Below are 18,484 nucleotides of genomic sequence, written 5' to 3'. Positions count from 1 at the left end.
ATTACAGTTTGATGTTAATTAGCATAGAGCTGAAAAAAGAAAATGTGTTAAATCTGAAAACCAGGAAGAAGCAGGAAAAAAGGCCCTAAGTTTCCAAAAGCAATGCTCTCACAGCCATGTTTCCTAATCATTTCATGCAGAAATTAATCTGAAAGTGATGTCAAGAACCTACACTTTCACCTTTTTGCCCCAAGCCAAGAAGGTCTCAGAACTTCTCAAAGAGGGCTACAGCCCAGGAATGTTCAAAGTGACCCATTGTAACCAATTTTTCAAAGACTCTTACAAAGCAGAGGATCTGGAGCTGTGTAGGGTCATTCTGCAGGGTCTCTCCATGTTCCAGCCCTTCAGCACTGCCTGGCCTGGCCATGAAAGTGGCAAAGACAAGCTCTTGGGCATCATCACCAGGAGAAAGATTTATCTGTTTGCTGAATTGAAACCCGGGACTTAAATATCTTTTCTTCAAACAATAGGGGACCTTGGGGAGAAGATGTGAAAGCAAAGGGGGAAAACTCTGCCCTGCTGTGTGTGCAAGCAGGAGCCTGGGTTCCCACAGAAGCAGACTGACTCCTCTGCTCATCAACTTCTGCTTTTGGGTTCAATCTGAATCTGGTGTAAACTGGTACCCAGTTCCTGAGGACAGAAAGGAGAATGCTAGACCACACCTCAACTCTGCATCTGCATCCTTTGCCATCCTCCCAGGCTAGACCATCCTCCCCCTGCACTGTTTTCCAAGTATCTTCCTCAAGAGAACTGGCACAAAAAAACCACAAAGGCGTATGATAATAAAGATAACTGCTTAAAATTTTCCTCCTTAATGACTTTGCCTTTTCTCTGCCCTTAAGCCATCTTTTTAATCCCTTTCAACATTTTCTTGGCTATTCTATGCCATGCTTTCTGACCTCACAAATCACTTTGTTGTGCAATGCAGTACTGAATTCACCCCTGGCAGCTGGATGAGCCGTACTGTTTCCCCCTTGTCCACTAATCCAGTAAGCAAATTCACCAGGTCCGACCCACAACAGTGAGCCTCTCACAAGGCTGGAAAACAGAAGCATGCAGCCCAAATGCCTTCCTAAGGACAGTAACATTCGTCAGTCATCATCCATAACCCAGTCTGGCTCTCCAGCATGAAGTGAGAGGAAAATGAATGTCGGTGAGGTGACACGTGAGTGGTTCTGGCAAGGGTGGGAAGGCATTCGGCTCTGCCACTTAAAATGCAAGATTATATTTGCTTTTAACGTTCTCACACCTGGAGGGGCTCCCGTCTTCCCTGTCAGCAGAAGCCTCCCCCGGCACAGCTGGTGAGGCAGGGTGCTGCGTCTGGGCTGAGCCGGCCGCAGCCGTCCGACCGTTCCAGCCAGAAGGTGTGAAAGCAGAGGGCTGCGAAGCGCCTTGGGACATCACACAGTCCAAACGCCACTCTGAGACAGGCTGCAAGACATCCAGACTGTCCCTGACGGATGTTTCTCTGACCTTGTCTTGAAAAATTTTTAATTATCCTTCTAATTAGAAAGTTGTAAAATTAAATGTCTCTGGCTGCAAAATATAGCTGACTACCGCTTGTGTGCCGGTCTGATCCCCAGGGATATAATGTAACAATGGAAAAGAGGAGTTCTGAGATCTCATTGGTATTTTATAGGGGTTCAGGGTCAAAATCCAGGCCAAAGTAAGTATTACTGCCTTACTAGTGAAACAGTTATTGACGCAGTCACATTTTTTGGAGGACAAGAATAGATGGGAAAACAAATGAGCATCTCGGAGCATGAAGGTGAGCAGTGCCACTCCACTCATCTCTCCCCGTGGGCCCAGGAGAGGAGTGTGTTTTCTAGTCTGCCCTGGACATGTCCCTTATATGTTCTGTGCTCATGACTATTCAATGTAATGTCCCTGTAGAGAAAGAAAAAAATGTGAATTTTAAGTAGAAAAACTCTGCTTTCAATGCATTTTCCTCCAAAACACATGTTGACTAAAGTGTTACAAAACACAAAATATTTCCATTTTTTCCATTTGTTTCCCTGAGTTTTCTGACAGACTCCGCTCTCATTTCTGCCCCTTGCAAACCAAGGAGTTGACTTGGGAATTTCACTGCAAGTTCCCTCTCTAACCTCAAAGTATTTCCAAGTTCTCTTTTCTACTTTCTCCCACTTTTTTTTCACATGTGAACACCAAAACTCCCATTCCTGCACAAGGGTAGCTATTGGCCTCTGACCTGAGAGAAGCTCGACCAGAAATTAGTAGTTTCACCGAGCTCTATTAATGGAAATATTAAATAATATATCAGATGGAGCAGGTTTCAAACTCCTACGAGACACTAACATGGTCTAATGTCTCCTTGGAAACGCTGCAGCGTGGGGGTTTGGCAGAGCGTGTTGGTGATACTACAGATTGGGTAGTGTGGGACTACTATAGCTGCTGGCCACTGCATCCAGTCCTTCAGGGCTTTCTCTGCCCTGCCTGCTAAAGACATCCATGCAGAAACTGATTTCCAAAGCTAAAAACTGCCATCCATGTTTCCGGGTTTTTTAGACTCAAGCAGCAAGGGCACAAAAGGCACTTATTCCCAAATTATGCAAGTTTTCAGAAGGATTTCAGCACATTCTGATGTTTCTCACTAGACATCTATAGAGACGGTCATGGACTGGAAGCTAAGAATGTCTTTGATGAACCGTGACCCACATTCAATATTTAACTTGAATAAACTGGCTTTCTAGTAGCAAAGATACTTATGGGTAATGTTGTGCTTAGACACCAAAGAAAAGCTTTACTTTCTGGTTGCTTTGGCATGAATAACCCATTTTTATCATATTTCCTTTTTAATTTTAGGCAAAGCCACAGATGCATTTGTACGCAGCAAAATGAGATAATCTGAGAGAAATATGTCAGGACAGATTGCAAAAAGAGGCGATATTTAGAGTGGATGAAGCAACCCACAGTATGAGATGCTGATAATTTGGGCTGCTATGTACCAGATTAAAAAAAAAAAAAGGGACAAAGCAAGGGTTTTTTTTCTCCTTCCTTCTGAGGAATCACTTTCAGGCAAGCCCCAGGAATTAACCTGTGGTCTGTTGTGCCCCCTTCTCACCCCTTCCCCACTCCAGCAAGCAAAGGTTTCTCAGAAAGCCCCCCCAGTCCCAGCTTCTGCCGTGCACAGCTCCAGAAACTGCTGAAGCAGGTGCAGCTCCACAGGGACAGTAAAGGTGTAGCAGCTCTGTAGAACAGAGCTTTTTGGGAGCAGGTGAAAGCTCTCCTTTGGTGATGGGGAAGCTGCGCTTTGGGATGTAGCCATCTCCAGTAGGAGATCAGCTGGGCTGGGCTGTCCCTCCCGTGACGCTGGACGCAAACCCTGCACGGAGGCTCTTGGGGCAGGTTGCTCTCTGTGCAGCAAAACCACACCTGAGGAGCTCCACAGGGCCTGCACAGGCTCAGGGTGGCACACAGGGGTTCAGCATCACCACACAGTGTGCATCTGCAACATGTCCTGCTGTCTGCCAGCCTAGTCCTGCTTCTGGACAGATAGATGCATCCTTAATCCCCTCAAAGAATCATAGAATGGTTTGGGTTGGAAGGGACCTGAAAGATTGTCTAGTTCCAATGTCCCTGCCATGGTCAGGGACATCTTCCACAGGTTGCTCAGAGTTCCATCCAGCCCAGCATTGAACATTTCCAGGGTTTGGGCATCCACAACTTCTCCAGGCAACCTGTGCCTTCCCATTCTCACAGTAATGGATTTCTTCCTCCTGTCTAATCTAAACCTACTCTCTTGCAGTTTGAAGCAGTTTCCTCTTTTCCTGTCACTACATGCCCATGTAAATAGCCTCTCTCCATCTTTCTTTTAGGCCCCTTTAGGTACTGGAAGGCTGCAATGCGGTTTCCCCAAAGCCTTCTGAACAACCCCAATTTTCTCAGCCTTTCCTCGTAGGAAAGGTGCTCCATCTCTCTCATCATCTTGATGGCCTATGCATGGTGAGTAATTCCCTTGGTTTTGTATGCATGGGATTAATCTGGACAGAGTTCTCTGTAGAAATGAGACTTATGTGTCGTTCTTATTAACATAAACATTTGCTCAGCATCAACGTAAAGCTGTTCCAGCCCCAAGCACTGAAATACAGCCATTCTGTCCTCACTCCTTGTGAGTGTATTTCAGAACAGGTGAAAACAGAAGATAAATCACTCTGTGCAGAAGCGTCTAAAACTGGAAAGACTGGGAAAGTTATCTGTGTGTATCTCTATCACTTTTTCCTGTTTATCAGTCCTGGGGAGGCTAGAGAGCTTATGATACTTAGTAGCACAGGTGACAGCAAGGGCACCACAGTCTGTGTGGCAGCGTCTTCCTGGTCTAACACACACACAGAGGTTATTTATTTCTGCATACTATTAACAGCGTTTTTCAGAATGAAGGCACTGAAGAATGATGGCTTCTGCTTCTGCAGGGTGGAACAGGTCAGTAAAAAGGGAAGACATAAGACCTTGGTGCTAACCACATCCTAAAAATTCCTGTATTTAGGAGTGAATTTCATCCTCCCAGCACAGCAGTGCAAACTTCCCCAACCATAGCATCCTCCAGAGCTGCTTGAGCCTGACCTGGAGAGTTCCACCTCTGGGGCTGAGAAACAGGATGACATTCTGGTTTTCAACTCCCTTTTGCTGTAGTGAAATATTTCCAGTAAAAATAGGAGCTGTTCAGTGTGTGCCTCAAACATTTGCTGAATGACAGCAGCACTGGGACTTTGCAGTTTAGAAAATTCCTTGTTCACCCTTATGCGACGTGTGAGATCATGGAAAGACAGAGCAATTCACCTTCTGCCTGCCAAACACCCGATCACCATTTAAAGATTTTACAGCGTCCCTCGGTGGATATATATTAGCACCATTTAACTACTTGCAGATATTTTTCAGAGAAAGCAAATCAGAAGTGTGAAAAACGAGAGAGAAACAGGATGGCTGTCTTAGCAAGAGGAAGCTGCAAAAGGAGGGCAAGTGAGTCTTGGGAAACAATTCTCTTCAAATGGGCAAAGAAGTGCCTTTTTAGGTAAGTACATGTCCACTTATTATGTGATGCTACCACCACTTAAAGAAACATGAATGTTTTTGGGGCACTAACAGCGCAGAACGTTTCCCTGGTTAATCTGCATGCCGTCAGGTGAGTTCTCAAGTGCCTCTGGCAACAGGGTCAAGCAAGTGCAGCAGAGTCCGTCCTTGTGGCTGCCTGAGTCAGCGGTCCCAGGAGGAGAAGCTGGCAGAAGTCAGGGATGGAGAAGCTCTGTGTGGCAGCTTCATGTGCAGGAGATGACCCCGGGACAATGGAGGAGCCGTGGGCACGGCTCTGGAGGTCGGTGGCTCCAGCCCAGCATCGCGGGCGGCTGCGCTAAGGAAGCACGGAAGTACTGCTGTGATCGTGTGGATCAGCTGGCCAGGCACACGTACAGCCCGGCACCACGGGCTGGGAAAAGTGCCCACACACTAATGAGTACAGAGACATGGCAATTAGCTTGTAAGCACTTTGGATTAGGACCATCTGTGCCATGCTCATGCAAAACCTGCTGCCACGGGCCCTCAGCCCGCCTGGCTGAAACGCTCCGGCAGGACAAACACCCGGAGCAAGGAGTTCACACTTTTCCTGGTATCGCTGCATGTCTTCTTAGACAAAGCAGGGAAAACAATTACTTTTCAAAAGAACATTGTGTTATAACAACTCTGAGCATTATAAGCGGTTAGAACTGCTCAGAGCAAGTCAGTCCTGAACTCAGCAATACTTTCCAGCCGAAGAGCACAGCAGAAACATATGCCGGTTTTTGGACAGGAAGGGACAAGATGAACTGAAGACAATTCTGTGGAAGATTCAAGTACATTTCCAGGAAAAGATAAATGATTCATCACCCTTCTAATAGTGGTTAAAGCCCTAACTGCAAGAGCAGTAGCACAGCACAACAGGTCAGATTAATTAAGAAGGAGCAGAATGACATAAATTCTGAAAATCAGAGAGAGGAGAAGAGTTCTGGTGAAGTACCTTTGGGGCATGTGCTGAAACCTTCCAGCATACAATCACCAAGTCAGAATTTAGAGCTCTAAACCTGCATAAAAGAACAATCAGGAGAGATGCCCTGAAAACCATGAAGGTCCAATCCAGCACTAGGGGAGCTGCTCATGCCCTCTGTTCCCAAGATTGAGTGTTCTATTCATTGTACCTTATAGTCTAACAGTTCATGGTAGAAAATATTACCAATTTTTTTTTTTTAAATGTTCATGGGAAAAAGTTCATCTGCTTGATTTTTTTTTGTTTGTAAGACAGCCCACAGTTTATGGGGAAAGTACATGTGCAACTAGTTTTGAATCTGTCAGGAAAAAATGCTATCCACTATCTGCCAAATTTATTTGATCATTCAACCTATTGGTAATGAAATGGCAGTGATTTTGAGACAGAATAATGAGACAGGAGTCTGGCAGGGTATGTGATGCATCTGGGGATATAGATTATAAGGTTAGCTGTGTTAACATGGAAGTGCTGCAGGATCAGCAGTGCCACCTGGCATTGTACCATCCTATGTAGGCACTGCAGGATTTTCTCTTCACAAATCCACCTGTGCTTTTAAAATTCAATGTAAATTAAGAAAAACATGCAATTCCTGTATAAGATATATCTAACTGTGCTTTAGGATCCATTTTATGCAGACATGATGGTTATTACTGATCTTGCTGGATAAGTCCTTGGTTCCCATAAAAACTTGAATGAAGCTCCTAGAAGCTTCAGAGAAGCTAATGGCTAATGCCTTTTCCTACCGAGTTTAAACAGGGGAATGATGCCAAATAGTGTCAAGAGCATCAAACCCTGCCACCAGTGTGCACTGCAATAGTTCAATTCCATCTCCTCACTTGGAGGTGGTTGGGGTACATGGCTCTCAGCTTACTGTGAGTGCCTTGTCGGAGTCCACGACAGGGAAGCCGTGTCACATTCGGCCAACGTTTCTGTCCAAGACTGATCCATGTTCTGAAATGTGGAGTCTCCCAGTCAGCTGGATATAGGGGTTCAGGCAGATTTTGGTTACCCAAGCAACTCACATGTTATGACTCCCAAACAACTGAGATGTTGGAAGGCTGAGGACACTTGAGGGAAATGATTATGGAAAACAGAAACAGTTTTCCAGCCATATAGTCACACTGTGGTAAGATCTGCATATTGACATGTTTTCAACTCCTCATCATTTTCTGCATGGCCAACAGATTACCAAATATCAGACCAGATATTTTATTTTCCCTTTTTCCCTTATGAAATTCAGACACCAGCAAAAGAACCTGCCTGGGAAGAGCACAAGGAGTGGGCTAGCTGGCCATGCCTGCACGCTGCTGTGGCACAGTGCCCTCAGGTGTGCTGCCTGCAGTCAGCCCCTCACAGCTTAAAATTGTCTCCTTACACTCAAGGACCTGCAAAACACCAGCTGAGGTTGTAAAATAAGACAATGAAGGTTACTGAAGGTCAGGGCATCAGATCTTGATGGAAGACCAGTCGGCATTGTTCCAGGGACACAGACATAGCAGCTCAGATCACTGGACACCAGTGATAACTGTTTGCAGACCATCCTCATCATCTCATCACATTTTTAAATTTTATTTGTTTGCCTGGAAAAACTGTTCTAACTGGCAAAGTGATGTGCTTGGATCTCAAGCACCAGGCTGATTTCCAGCCTCTGGTGATGAACAGTTTCCACTGCAAATCAGCACTCATAACCCCAATAACCTTCATTTAGTTTCACAGCTCCTGACCTGAATCAGTCCCTCAGTCATTTAATTTGAGGCTCATGATTAATTAGGTAGGTAGCTTGTGTTAATCAGCCATTTGTTAACTGTCAAAATGCTCCCCACCTCATGCAAGACTGGGCTCCTCTAGCACAAGATGTCCTGGCAAGGTGGAGCACGACAAGGAGCAGGTCAGGCAGATCAGTGGGATTGTGTCAGCTCCTGTGGTGTATTTCAGCTTTGGCAAAATTAGTGCAAATTCTCTTTTTCCTCTCCACCTGCCCTGAACTGTGTTTGTAAAGGTTGGCTGGCACTCACTGCACATAGCATTAACAGAAATGCTGCCAATTCCTTGAGATACCCTATCAAAATATTTTTAAGGCAGCTATTTTGCAAGTACAATATGAGTCACGTCTAAAGTCATCCCCAAAGTAGCAGCCACTGTGATAAGGCAGATAAATCAAATCAGTTGGTTTGACTCACACTTCTTATTCATCAGCTTTGCGGTGATTTGTCTTTTCTGACAGCAGGCTACTTGCCTGTGCACCTTTCAGAGGCAAATTCAGAGAGAAATGCAGACCCAGAGGTCTGCTAAGCAGCCCTATGCAGAAACAAAAGGAGTAAGAGTCACAAGACATAAGAAAATGTCATATATATCATAACCATAACAAAAATGATCCTACCCTGACCTGTGACCACGGGTGGGTAAAGAAACCATTGTCCTGAGCAGAGACCACTGAGCTCTGAATACTCAGCCCATTGCTGTGTGCCAGCTGACAAGTTAAGCTAAGGAATTGCAAGCCCCTTCGGATAAAAATGTACCACAACGCCTTCTGCAGCACTCCCAGACACCCAGTGATCAAACCCAATATAATAAAAAAAGCCTTCAGATTCAGGCAAATAATCACAATTTGAAGTGTGACTGCCTCTTGGCTACCAAAAATACAGATAATTGAATCTGAAAGCTGTAAAGTACTCAAAGCAGCCAGCTCCAAACAAGCTCATGCCATTCCCCAGGAGTCTTCATCCAGCTCTGGAGCGAAGCAACATACTGATTTTGGAATAGCAGAAGCCAACTGAGATCTGAAAATTAGCATAACAGCTTAAATTGCTTTTGATTAATTTTTCTTGGTGATGAATTCATCTTTAACTTAGGATATTAATTCATTATATTCTGCAACATTAAGCAAATGACAGGATTTCAAAATTATGGTTTTTCCTTGAGTAGTTCATTCTGAATTAAAATATTCAGCCCTTTGTGCATCTGGTCCCCTATTCTTGAATGAAGGTCAATGTTGAAGCTAAATCGAGGGAAAAAGCAAGGACTATTGGTAGTTAATTTAGCATCTCTAAGGAACATTCATACTCTGGAGTTTTAAGTTCACAACTGTTTTGGAAACTGCTCTTTCTAGGCAACATGCCATCACTAAGAGAACTCTTGTGTACCAGGAGTTCCTCATTATTCATTTCACTGATGAGATGTTTTGGGATGAATCATGCATCGCTAGAGTTCATTTTGAGGTTTGTCTTGTACACATCCCCGTGTGAAACATCCAGTTCTACCATGAAAAATTAATCTGTGCCCTGAGGCATGGAGGTGACTAGCAGATATATCCCTTGATGATGAAAGAATGGAAATCTTGGGAGTTGTGAAGTTGGCATCATCACTTTTGAGAAAACTTTACACCTGGAAAACACCAGATGAAGCTATTAAACCCCAGGTACACTCTTTTACCCACTGGAATCAGCAGCAATGCACCACTAGACCAATATCTTTTACTTTTAAACCCCTTTTTATTAAAAGAAAACAAGCAAACCCAGCTAATAAACATTCTGTAATTCATAATAATTGGGCCTGTTAGCATATTAATCTCCAGGAAAAGGAGAGACAAGTTTCTCTTGCTGCCTAACAAACATAACACATCCCCAAGATCAAGATTTCATTAGGATCCCTTACCTTAAACTAGCATGTTTTTAAATTGTTCTCTCTGAAAACAAAAAGGCAAGTTCCCTCTATTTCAGGCAAGGATGTCCAAAGAGGGGCTCATCCTCTGTGAAAAAAAACTTGTGTGACAAACAGACCAGAGAGGTTGTAGATACTTGGAAAACTTCTCCAAATCCTTGGAAACTTTGAAGGTGAGGTTGGATTGGGCTCTGGAGAACCTCATCAACCTGAAGATGTTCTTGCTCACTGAAGGTGGATTGGACTAGCTGGCCTTAAAAAGTTCCTTCCAACCCAAATTATTCTGTGATTAAAAACATATCTTGAAGCAGGTATGAATAATTTAAATCTTGGATAGTGGTAGGTGGGTCCCTTCAAGCCGTGACAATTCAACATCACACATACTTCTAGAGATTTGTGTATTTTTTAAGAGCCTAGTAGAAGCTTAAAAAAATAGGGAGTTTATAAGTGAAACTTGCAGACTTTTCCCACTGGTATTAATTGGTCGGGCAGTCCATGGACCAGTATGTAATGGAATAATTTGGGGGAAAAAAGCACATTTTCCGTACTAAGTATGTGCGATGTCGTCACTGCCAAATGGAAATATTGCAAGTATTGCAGTAAATTTTGCCACAGACAGAAGTGGACTTTATTTCTACTAGTACCCATCATGCTGTGTTACCAAGATATGTGTGTGCTGAAGTATAAAACTCGTGAATAGCCCAGCAGTCCTTCCTCTTCTGCTGATCCATGTTCCCTTCTCTCACAGCAAGGAACAGACTGCAATGGGGCCAGGAGGCCAGACTGTCCCTCTTGTCACAGGCTGCACTGACTCAGCCGGAGCACGAAGCCACAGCCTCACCCTGTACCTCGATTTTCACAGAGACACCCTCTGTTTCCCTGGAAATACAGAGCCTCAGGAGCAGAGATTGTTGTGTGTGTGTATGGAGGGGCAGGCTGATGGTGCTCCTTTGCACAGTAATGGTGTTTATTTGCAGGATAAAGAATTGCCAGCTTCCCCAGGGACAGCGTGCAGACACCATCCTGCAGTGGGTACTCACTTTACTCCAGCAGCAATGTAAGGATGTTTGCCAAGTGCTGGCTGAGCTTCACTACCCTTGTTGCAAGTGGGAGATTTTTGCAGCTCATCATCCCTGCCCTCATCTGTGACCCCACACATGGGCCAGCTGAGGGCAGGGCTGGCCAGGGGCTGGTGTGAGCTGCCAAGAGGCTCATCAGCATTGGGATACTTGTGGATATCACCCACAGTCATGTGCGTGCTCCCCTCCCCAACAAGCCTCAGCAAGATGTTGCAGGAGGCTTCAGCCAAAGGTGTCACACAGGAACAAGATGTCTGGGGCACGAGTCCTCTCCCCAAATGTCCTCCTTTCCCTGAGCAGAGGCAGGCTGAGATGTGCTCAGCGCTAGCTTCCAGCAGTTTAACCCTGGTGCAGCTGTGGCTCGTCAGCTCCAGTAGCTCAACAAGGAGGTGACAGCTTGGGAAGCCCCCATAAATCATACACTCAGCCTGCCTGAACTGAGCAAGTGCCCATGGGCAGGGAAGAGGAGAAAGCTGAGCTCTAAACTGCAGGTAAGCAAGTTTGCTTGTATGGCCTTATCTTCCTAAGCAAGATGTGGCTTAAGAATCAAATGCTGGAAAGTGCTCCTGAGAAAGAGTAACGAAAAGGTAGGTGAACAGAGCTGTCATAGGATATATCTTATTGTTTCTTATATTTCTCTGGTTGCTTCTTCTCATCAAGTGCAATCAAAAAAGGCCATGCTCCTCCCACTTGAGTTAATCAACATTTGCACTGACAGTGAGTAGAGCTCAGGATAAGGAGACCCTCTAAAATAAGTCCTTATTAACCTCTGTAATCCTCCCTGTGCTTGCTAAAGGTGATGGCAATTTAATATGTATTATTCTGTTCTATTTAATATTTTTCTTTACATGCCACTTCATTTTCAGTTTTTGTCTGTTCTACCAGCAGAGAAGGGAAAAGACAGCCATTCTGCCCTTTGTCTTGCAAGGAAAAGGATACAACCCAGAAGTCCGGGAGAATAGCAAAAAGCCATATTTATAAAAAAGTCACCTCCTTTCTCTTGACTTGTCCTAAATAGATTTATTAGAAACACAAGTGAGTACTCACAAGGGCACTGTCAATTTAAAAATTACTGCATCTCTGCCTGTAAAGTACTCAATGTCCCTTGCCACAAAAAAAGCTGCAGCTCAGTATAAATGAAGGCAAAGAAGAGGTAAAGTCTTTGTTATTTTGCTTCCCCCCACCCCAGTTCTTGCATTCACACAGCCCTCTCTATCTCTTTGCAGCAATCTATTGCCTCTTTGTACCTACAGTAGTCATTCTCCCTCTTCAGAGGTTTGTTGTACAGTTGCAGAAGAGGAGAAAAGATTTTCATTTCAAAAAAAGGTATCAGGAGGTGGGACCCTTCTGCATTTGTAAGCCAACTGAATGTAAATTGAAAGGTAAAACATAAATGAAAAGAAATTGTCTTGCTACAATTTCTAGATTGTCCTTTGTTGCTGTGCACCTTAATCCTTTATTTTTGTTAACTGCTCCTGAATGTTCATTTTTAGAAAGGCAGAGGTCCTGTTGGGGTGGGGCAGAAGTATCCACAGGGCCTGGGGTGGTGCCGGCTGCCCTGTGCCCTGCTCCCAGCCCCAGCTGTCCAAACAGCATGGATCTGCTGCCCAGCCGTGGGCTGGCTCTAAGTGTCATAAAACTTATGAATAGCAGGTTCTTGTTCCTGCCTTCTGGTGTTTGACCCTCTGCAGGTCATGTTTTCTAGACAATCATTGCACTTGGAAATCTGCTGTTTGTAAAAAGTGAGATGAAAATCACCATTCTCCTGGCCATGGCTGTGCAGGAGACAGCACATCCCAGCCCAGGTCCAGCACAGCCACCTCTCATGCTCCCAGTGTTTCTGGCTGAGGGACCTTCTGCTGTGTGCTGCAGCCCTTCCTGGCCATTAGCCCCGGGGGAACTTGTTTAGAGAGCAATGCTGAGAGGAGTGACCCCACCATGGCTTCCCCTGCAGCCCCACTATACAGCTGGGTGTCTGATTTATTTAACTCCACAGACAAGCACGTCCCTCAGAACCACATAAAGGTCCTAAGCAGAGTCGGGCTTTGTCAGAACCCAGGAAATTCCTCTGGCTGCCCTGGAGAACTCAAGACCCTGGCAGGGGGCTCAGAGACCTTGGCACGGAGTCAAAAACACCTGTGCCTTCGATTTTAACCCATGGAAATAATTACCAACTTTGTATGAAGATGTACAAGCCACAAGGGTTTGAGTAGAATGGTAGTGAATTTATCACAGGGTGAAGATGTAGAATTTTGGGGTTTTTAGAATGGGGGTTCAAGAGGCAAGATGGAGGAATCTGGGCATGTCCAGTCTTTCTCCTTCTCCTTCTTATGTTATGAACTTCTGGATTGGTTTAGAGACAGACTGTCTAACATAGGTGATAGATATTGAAAAATTCTTGTAAATAAAGTACATGTAGTTTTTAGTATAAAAAGATAACATCACCCTGAGGGCGGTCAGTGTGCTGCGAACAGACCTGCCAGACTGACCTGAGCAGGTCACAGAAAGATTGTTATAGATAAGGAAAAATAAACAACCTTGAGAACCAGAGATGAGGAATCCCGTCTTCTTATTGGGTCTCGGGGCTGGGAAAAAGAGACTTTCTAACACCTCGCGGTCATCTCAACCACAGAGACCTCATCAGGGCTTCATGTAGTCTCCTGCCCACCCCTGCAGAATCAGGTACCACCCCTCCTTGTCCTGTAACAACACAGAGAGACAGCAAAACTGTCTCCAAAATTCCAGCAAGGTCATTCATGATGAAATCAAACATTTTTTCTGACATTAAATCTTAGCTCAAACTTTTCCTATCTCCACCTGCATCCGACATCCAAGCTGTTGGAAACACACCACCTACCTGGTGTGAGGAGGTTGGGCTGCAGACACTGTGCAGCTTTGTTCCCTGGAGAGCCTTTTCTGCCTTCCCCTTTGGGGACAGAACCAACGTGGGAGTGCCATGGCTGTGACAGCTCTGCCAGGTCTCTGCACTGAGGTCCCCAGCTGCAGCACCCTGCCCCTTACAGGGGACACGCACATCTTCTCCATGCCTCTCTTTGGAGCAACTAGGGAAGCAGATAATGGAGATCTTTCAGGAGCAAAGAAAACCCCAATTCATCCTCTCTTCAAGCACTCTGCTCTATTTGTCTCCTCTGAGTTTGGGGAAGCAGTCTTCCACAAGTATAAAAATCAGGGAACAGTTATTACTGCAGCATGTTGCTTCCAGCCTACAGGTTATATCAAAAAGGCTGGAAGAGCCCTGTCATGGCCCTTAAGAGAAATTTTGAAGTGTCTTATAATAAGTATGCTTTCCAAATCTTCTGTAAGCTTAGCTTCCAGTTATGCTGTAAGATTTGTCTGAATTCAAATCATTTTTACATTCAGAAAAAAAAGGCAAATATTTGTTGAACCCATAATAAATTCAGGATGGATGGATACTAAGAGCAGAATAGTCTATTCTTAGAAATATGTAAATTGGATTTAAATAGAGTTTCTCACAAAGGTTGTGCAGGGAGATAATGGGAGGATTAAATTTCTAATGTACCAAGCTATTTTGAATTCTGGATGAGTTCTTTCTCTGAAAATTAATTTTTTTCCAATGCTACCAAAAAAAATCCCATAAAAACTGGTGAATCACATTTTAATCAAATGCTAAGTTTATTCAGGTTACTTTTAAAATATCTAGAAGCTGCTTTGGAGGGAGATTGCACTAGGGGCTGATTCAACAAAACCAAACCACAGTTTCCAGCTTGTACATCAACTTTCTGGGGTCTTGACAAGGCAAACATGAAGCTTCATTCTCTTCCAGCAAGTACCACAAGTGGCAATTTTTGGCACAATACCTCCATGTTCTGAAGGATGCTGTAGGGAAGGGGAAGCAAACAGGCACTTTCACACACTTCCACATGTACCATCAGGTCAGCAGACTGATGCTGAGCAGCAATGCAGCACTCTGATCCCACTCTCCTGTGGGATTTTGAGCCAAATGACTTCTGTTCCTGCTTATGGCTCCTTGGCCTTTGTCCCCTCCTATGGGCCTGCACACAGCCATCCCAGTGCTCTGATGCAAAAAGGTCCCTCTTACAGCCTCTCAAGCAAATGTGCAAGCACTGTAGAGCCAGCTCCTCATGGGTTATCCAGAATGAGCTGTATGCACACTGCCCATATTGCTTAAAAGCCTTTCATGAAGCAGTACACCCTGGGGAGCATTTGCTGTCCAGCAATCCCCCACTCATTTCTTTTGCCCCACCAGCCTGAATATTTATGAGGTGGCATGTGATTTGATGGTACTGGTTCCACATGTAATGATGATGTCATGTGTTTTAGATTTTAAATGCCAGTTTCATTTTGTAGTGCATAATAATTTGTTTCTTTGGCAGTCCATAAAGAATTGCACCGAGTCTTGGCATGCCTGGCTGTAAGGACGTGGAAGGGGAAGCAGGACTTAATGTGCACAAGGGGTTGTACCAAGAGTGGTGCAGTTCGTGCTTTCTGCCAAAAACATCATCTGACATCAAGATATGTCTATGCACGCCTGGAACACTTGCTCCTCCAAGTGCTTTGCCAGCAGTGATGAACAAAGCCCTGCAGTATCTGGGCAATGCATGTTTGGTGTTAAGTTCTACCCAGCAAGGTCTGATGTAAAGATGGGAAAAGGCAAAGCATCCTGCTAAGTTTGCAAAAACACATGTGCCAGAGACAATCCATCTTGCACAACTTCCACGGCTTCACTGGAGCCATCCTTCCTCTCCCAGATACAGGCATCATCAGATTTTGGACACATCTCCCCTAAATACTGTTCTGGTTAGAAGCAGCCCACACCTCCAAGCCTCTATTCAATTTTTTGTCCCTGAGATTAGAGCCCTGTGTGTAATCTAACTATCAAACCTCCTACCTAGTTTTGAAGCAGTTTCCAGTGCAGAACAAGAGGGGTACATTTGGGAAACAGATGCTCCAAGAAAGAGACAAGTTGGATGAAGAAATAGGAAACCAATGTCCTTTTTATTGGCCTAAAACACTGCTGGACAGAACTTACACCTCTAAGGGATTAGTACAGGAACCAGCAAGGCCTGCAATACCCACTGCAGTAAATAAAAGTATTGCCATCAGATCCACACACATGTATGAAATATCATGGGCATTCACCTGGAAAACAAAGTCCTTCCAGTAATTTCTGCTGCTCACAGAGGAGTCTTTGCCATGCTGGAGCTTCCCAAACAGTGGGATGAATGCTGCTTGCCAGGTGATGGGTGCACAGTCCCACGGGCACTGCTCCATCACTGCACCGCAGGCAGAATTTCTGAAAGAACTGTAACATTGCAGTGCTCTAAGCAAATTCATTCAAAGGAGGATCACTCTCTGGCCAGGACAGTGTAAAGAGCACCCTGCTAGTGCACTGGGAGCAGCGTGCATGCTGGACCTACAGCAGGTGGGTCTAGGCTCTCTCCTGTCTTTGCTGCCTGCTCTGCCCAGATAAAATAATTCCTCCTTGTCAAAGCACACCCTGCCTGCACAGGCTGTGTATGAATTTTCATTACTATCTCAGCTCCATCAGTCTGGGGCAAGACTTTCCTACACAACTGTGCAGGCAGGGATGAGCTGTGGCTGAAGGCGGCATCTGCTATTTAGTGGCATCTACTTGGCATGGTGGTGTAAGTGCACTGCACTGCAGTGCACTATAATGGTGTAATTTATTATTACAGTTACATGAATACAGCTCCTGCTGATCTCCTAAGAGCTCATCCTAGCATTCATGCCTGAATCAGAAAATAATAAGAATAAGAAAAATAAATGAATAAGAAAAACTGTGGAGATAAAGCCTAAGGAAAAGCTGAGAGAAAAATTTAACACCCTGAAAACTGACAAGAAGAAGAGGAATTCTTAAAGGAATTGTTTGCACAACCTGCTTACTGAAATAAACCCATCTATGACTCCCAGTGCAAGCTGCTGCAGATGTTGGTGGGATGGCTCTTGGAGGCAGCTGTCACTGCTGCCTGCAGACATGAGACAATTCATCAGGGACAGGCAGGATGGGGTGGGGCATCCTGAAGCCCACACTGGGCTGCTCCCCGTCCAGGACCATGCGGGTGCATGGCAGGGTTTGATCCCAGACTCATGGGACGCTCTGGCACCAGCTCTGCGTCATGGACAGACAGACCAGAGAGACTCTTCACGAGCTGCACCAAGTGCTCCACAAGCCCTGAGCTCCCTTGCTGGTGAGGTTGCCCTGTGCCAGCTGTAAAGAGCAGCCTGCTGCTATCTACAAGGCCAAGAGCTCTGCAAGCAGGGGCGTAGTGCAAAATCAAAGTGTAACAGGTCAAGCCAGTGAACAGCATATTGCTGTGTATTGTCACTTTGGTTTCTTATTCCTCTCTGTGCCCTGGGCTGATCTCTGGCCTGAAGGATCTTCTCCTTCTGAGGCAAATTAAGGCAATGCCAATACCATCTTTACAGGGATGGACACAGTTGGAGAAGACAAGCCTTGAAGAAACCAGTGCTTTCTTTAGGATTGGGACAGCAAAAGAATCCAATACAGGTGCAAAGCAACTGTTCTGGGTGCAGTCTGGCTATGCTGATCTGTCAGGCAGTTAGAAAAAAGTATCTGGGAGAGCAGAAGGTGTCATCAGAGGAAAGATGGGAAGACCCCGGCCCCGTTTCAGCTCCAAGGGAAGGGTGGCCTGTCCACATTTCATAACTTCTATCTATAGGTCTAATAGAAGATATTGTCTCTTCCAATATATCCTGCCCTGCACTCTGAGACTCTCCTGGTAATTATTTTCTCAGCCAGAGCACTCTAATACCAGAGTGTAATAAGCACAGAACACATGCCTTGGCAGGTTGACTAGATAAGGTTATATACAGGATGACAGAGTTTTTAAATAATTACTGACCAGGCCAAAAGCTCAGTAAGAACTGAACATCTTGTTCTCGTGACATATTGAACCTCTTCTTCAGAGCAGAGAACTCTGAATAAATTTCAGCAGGCAGCAATCACTTAGATGTACTTCAGACTCTCCGCTCTGCCACTGCTCTTTAGAAGAGGCCCAAGGGAATGCGTTTGTGAAACAATGACTTCACATTTTCCCTGTCAGAAATCGTTTATCAAAACAGAGAAGTGAAAGATCTCCATCACCCAGCAATGGAGATTTCAAGCTCACCAGAGGGTGGTCAGGACACAATCAACATGCATGCACACATGTTAGTGAACTGCAAGAAAAAACCACTAATGATTGCTGTTCAAAATTACTGAAAGATTTAGTATAGAAATTTCAGTATACAGCCTGCTTTGGTTTCCAAGTGATGGGAGGAATTGTCTTATGGCTGTGCTATGTGTTAGTCTTGCTCAAGCTCCTGATATATTTTGCAGAATTTCAGACTTCTATTACTTTAAACTAAATGTCTCCAGCCAGCAGTTACTCCTTTGGAGATGAGCCTTGAGTCATTGAAATGCATGTGACCTGCATGTAGACATCTGTGAATCCTGCACAGCCTGGAAAAACAGCTGTGATTGGTACAACTTCAGAACAAGAAGTAAGGAGACCATCATTCCAAAAGTGTGGAAAAGAAACATGGTGTCACAGTTGGCAGACGGACTCAAAGAACAATAAATAATATGGCTTTTTTTTTTCCTGTCAAGAGCATAAGTGGGATCCAATACAATTTAAAGGAAGAGTTAAACTGAAGGCACTACAGCACATCTCATCATGTTTCCAGT

Source organism: Fringilla coelebs, assembly GCF_963513975.1.
Source record: "Fringilla coelebs genome assembly, chromosome: 2".
Taxonomy (NCBI): domain Eukaryota; kingdom Metazoa; phylum Chordata; class Aves; order Passeriformes; family Fringillidae; genus Fringilla; species Fringilla coelebs.
This window is presented reverse-complemented; position numbering follows the sequence as displayed.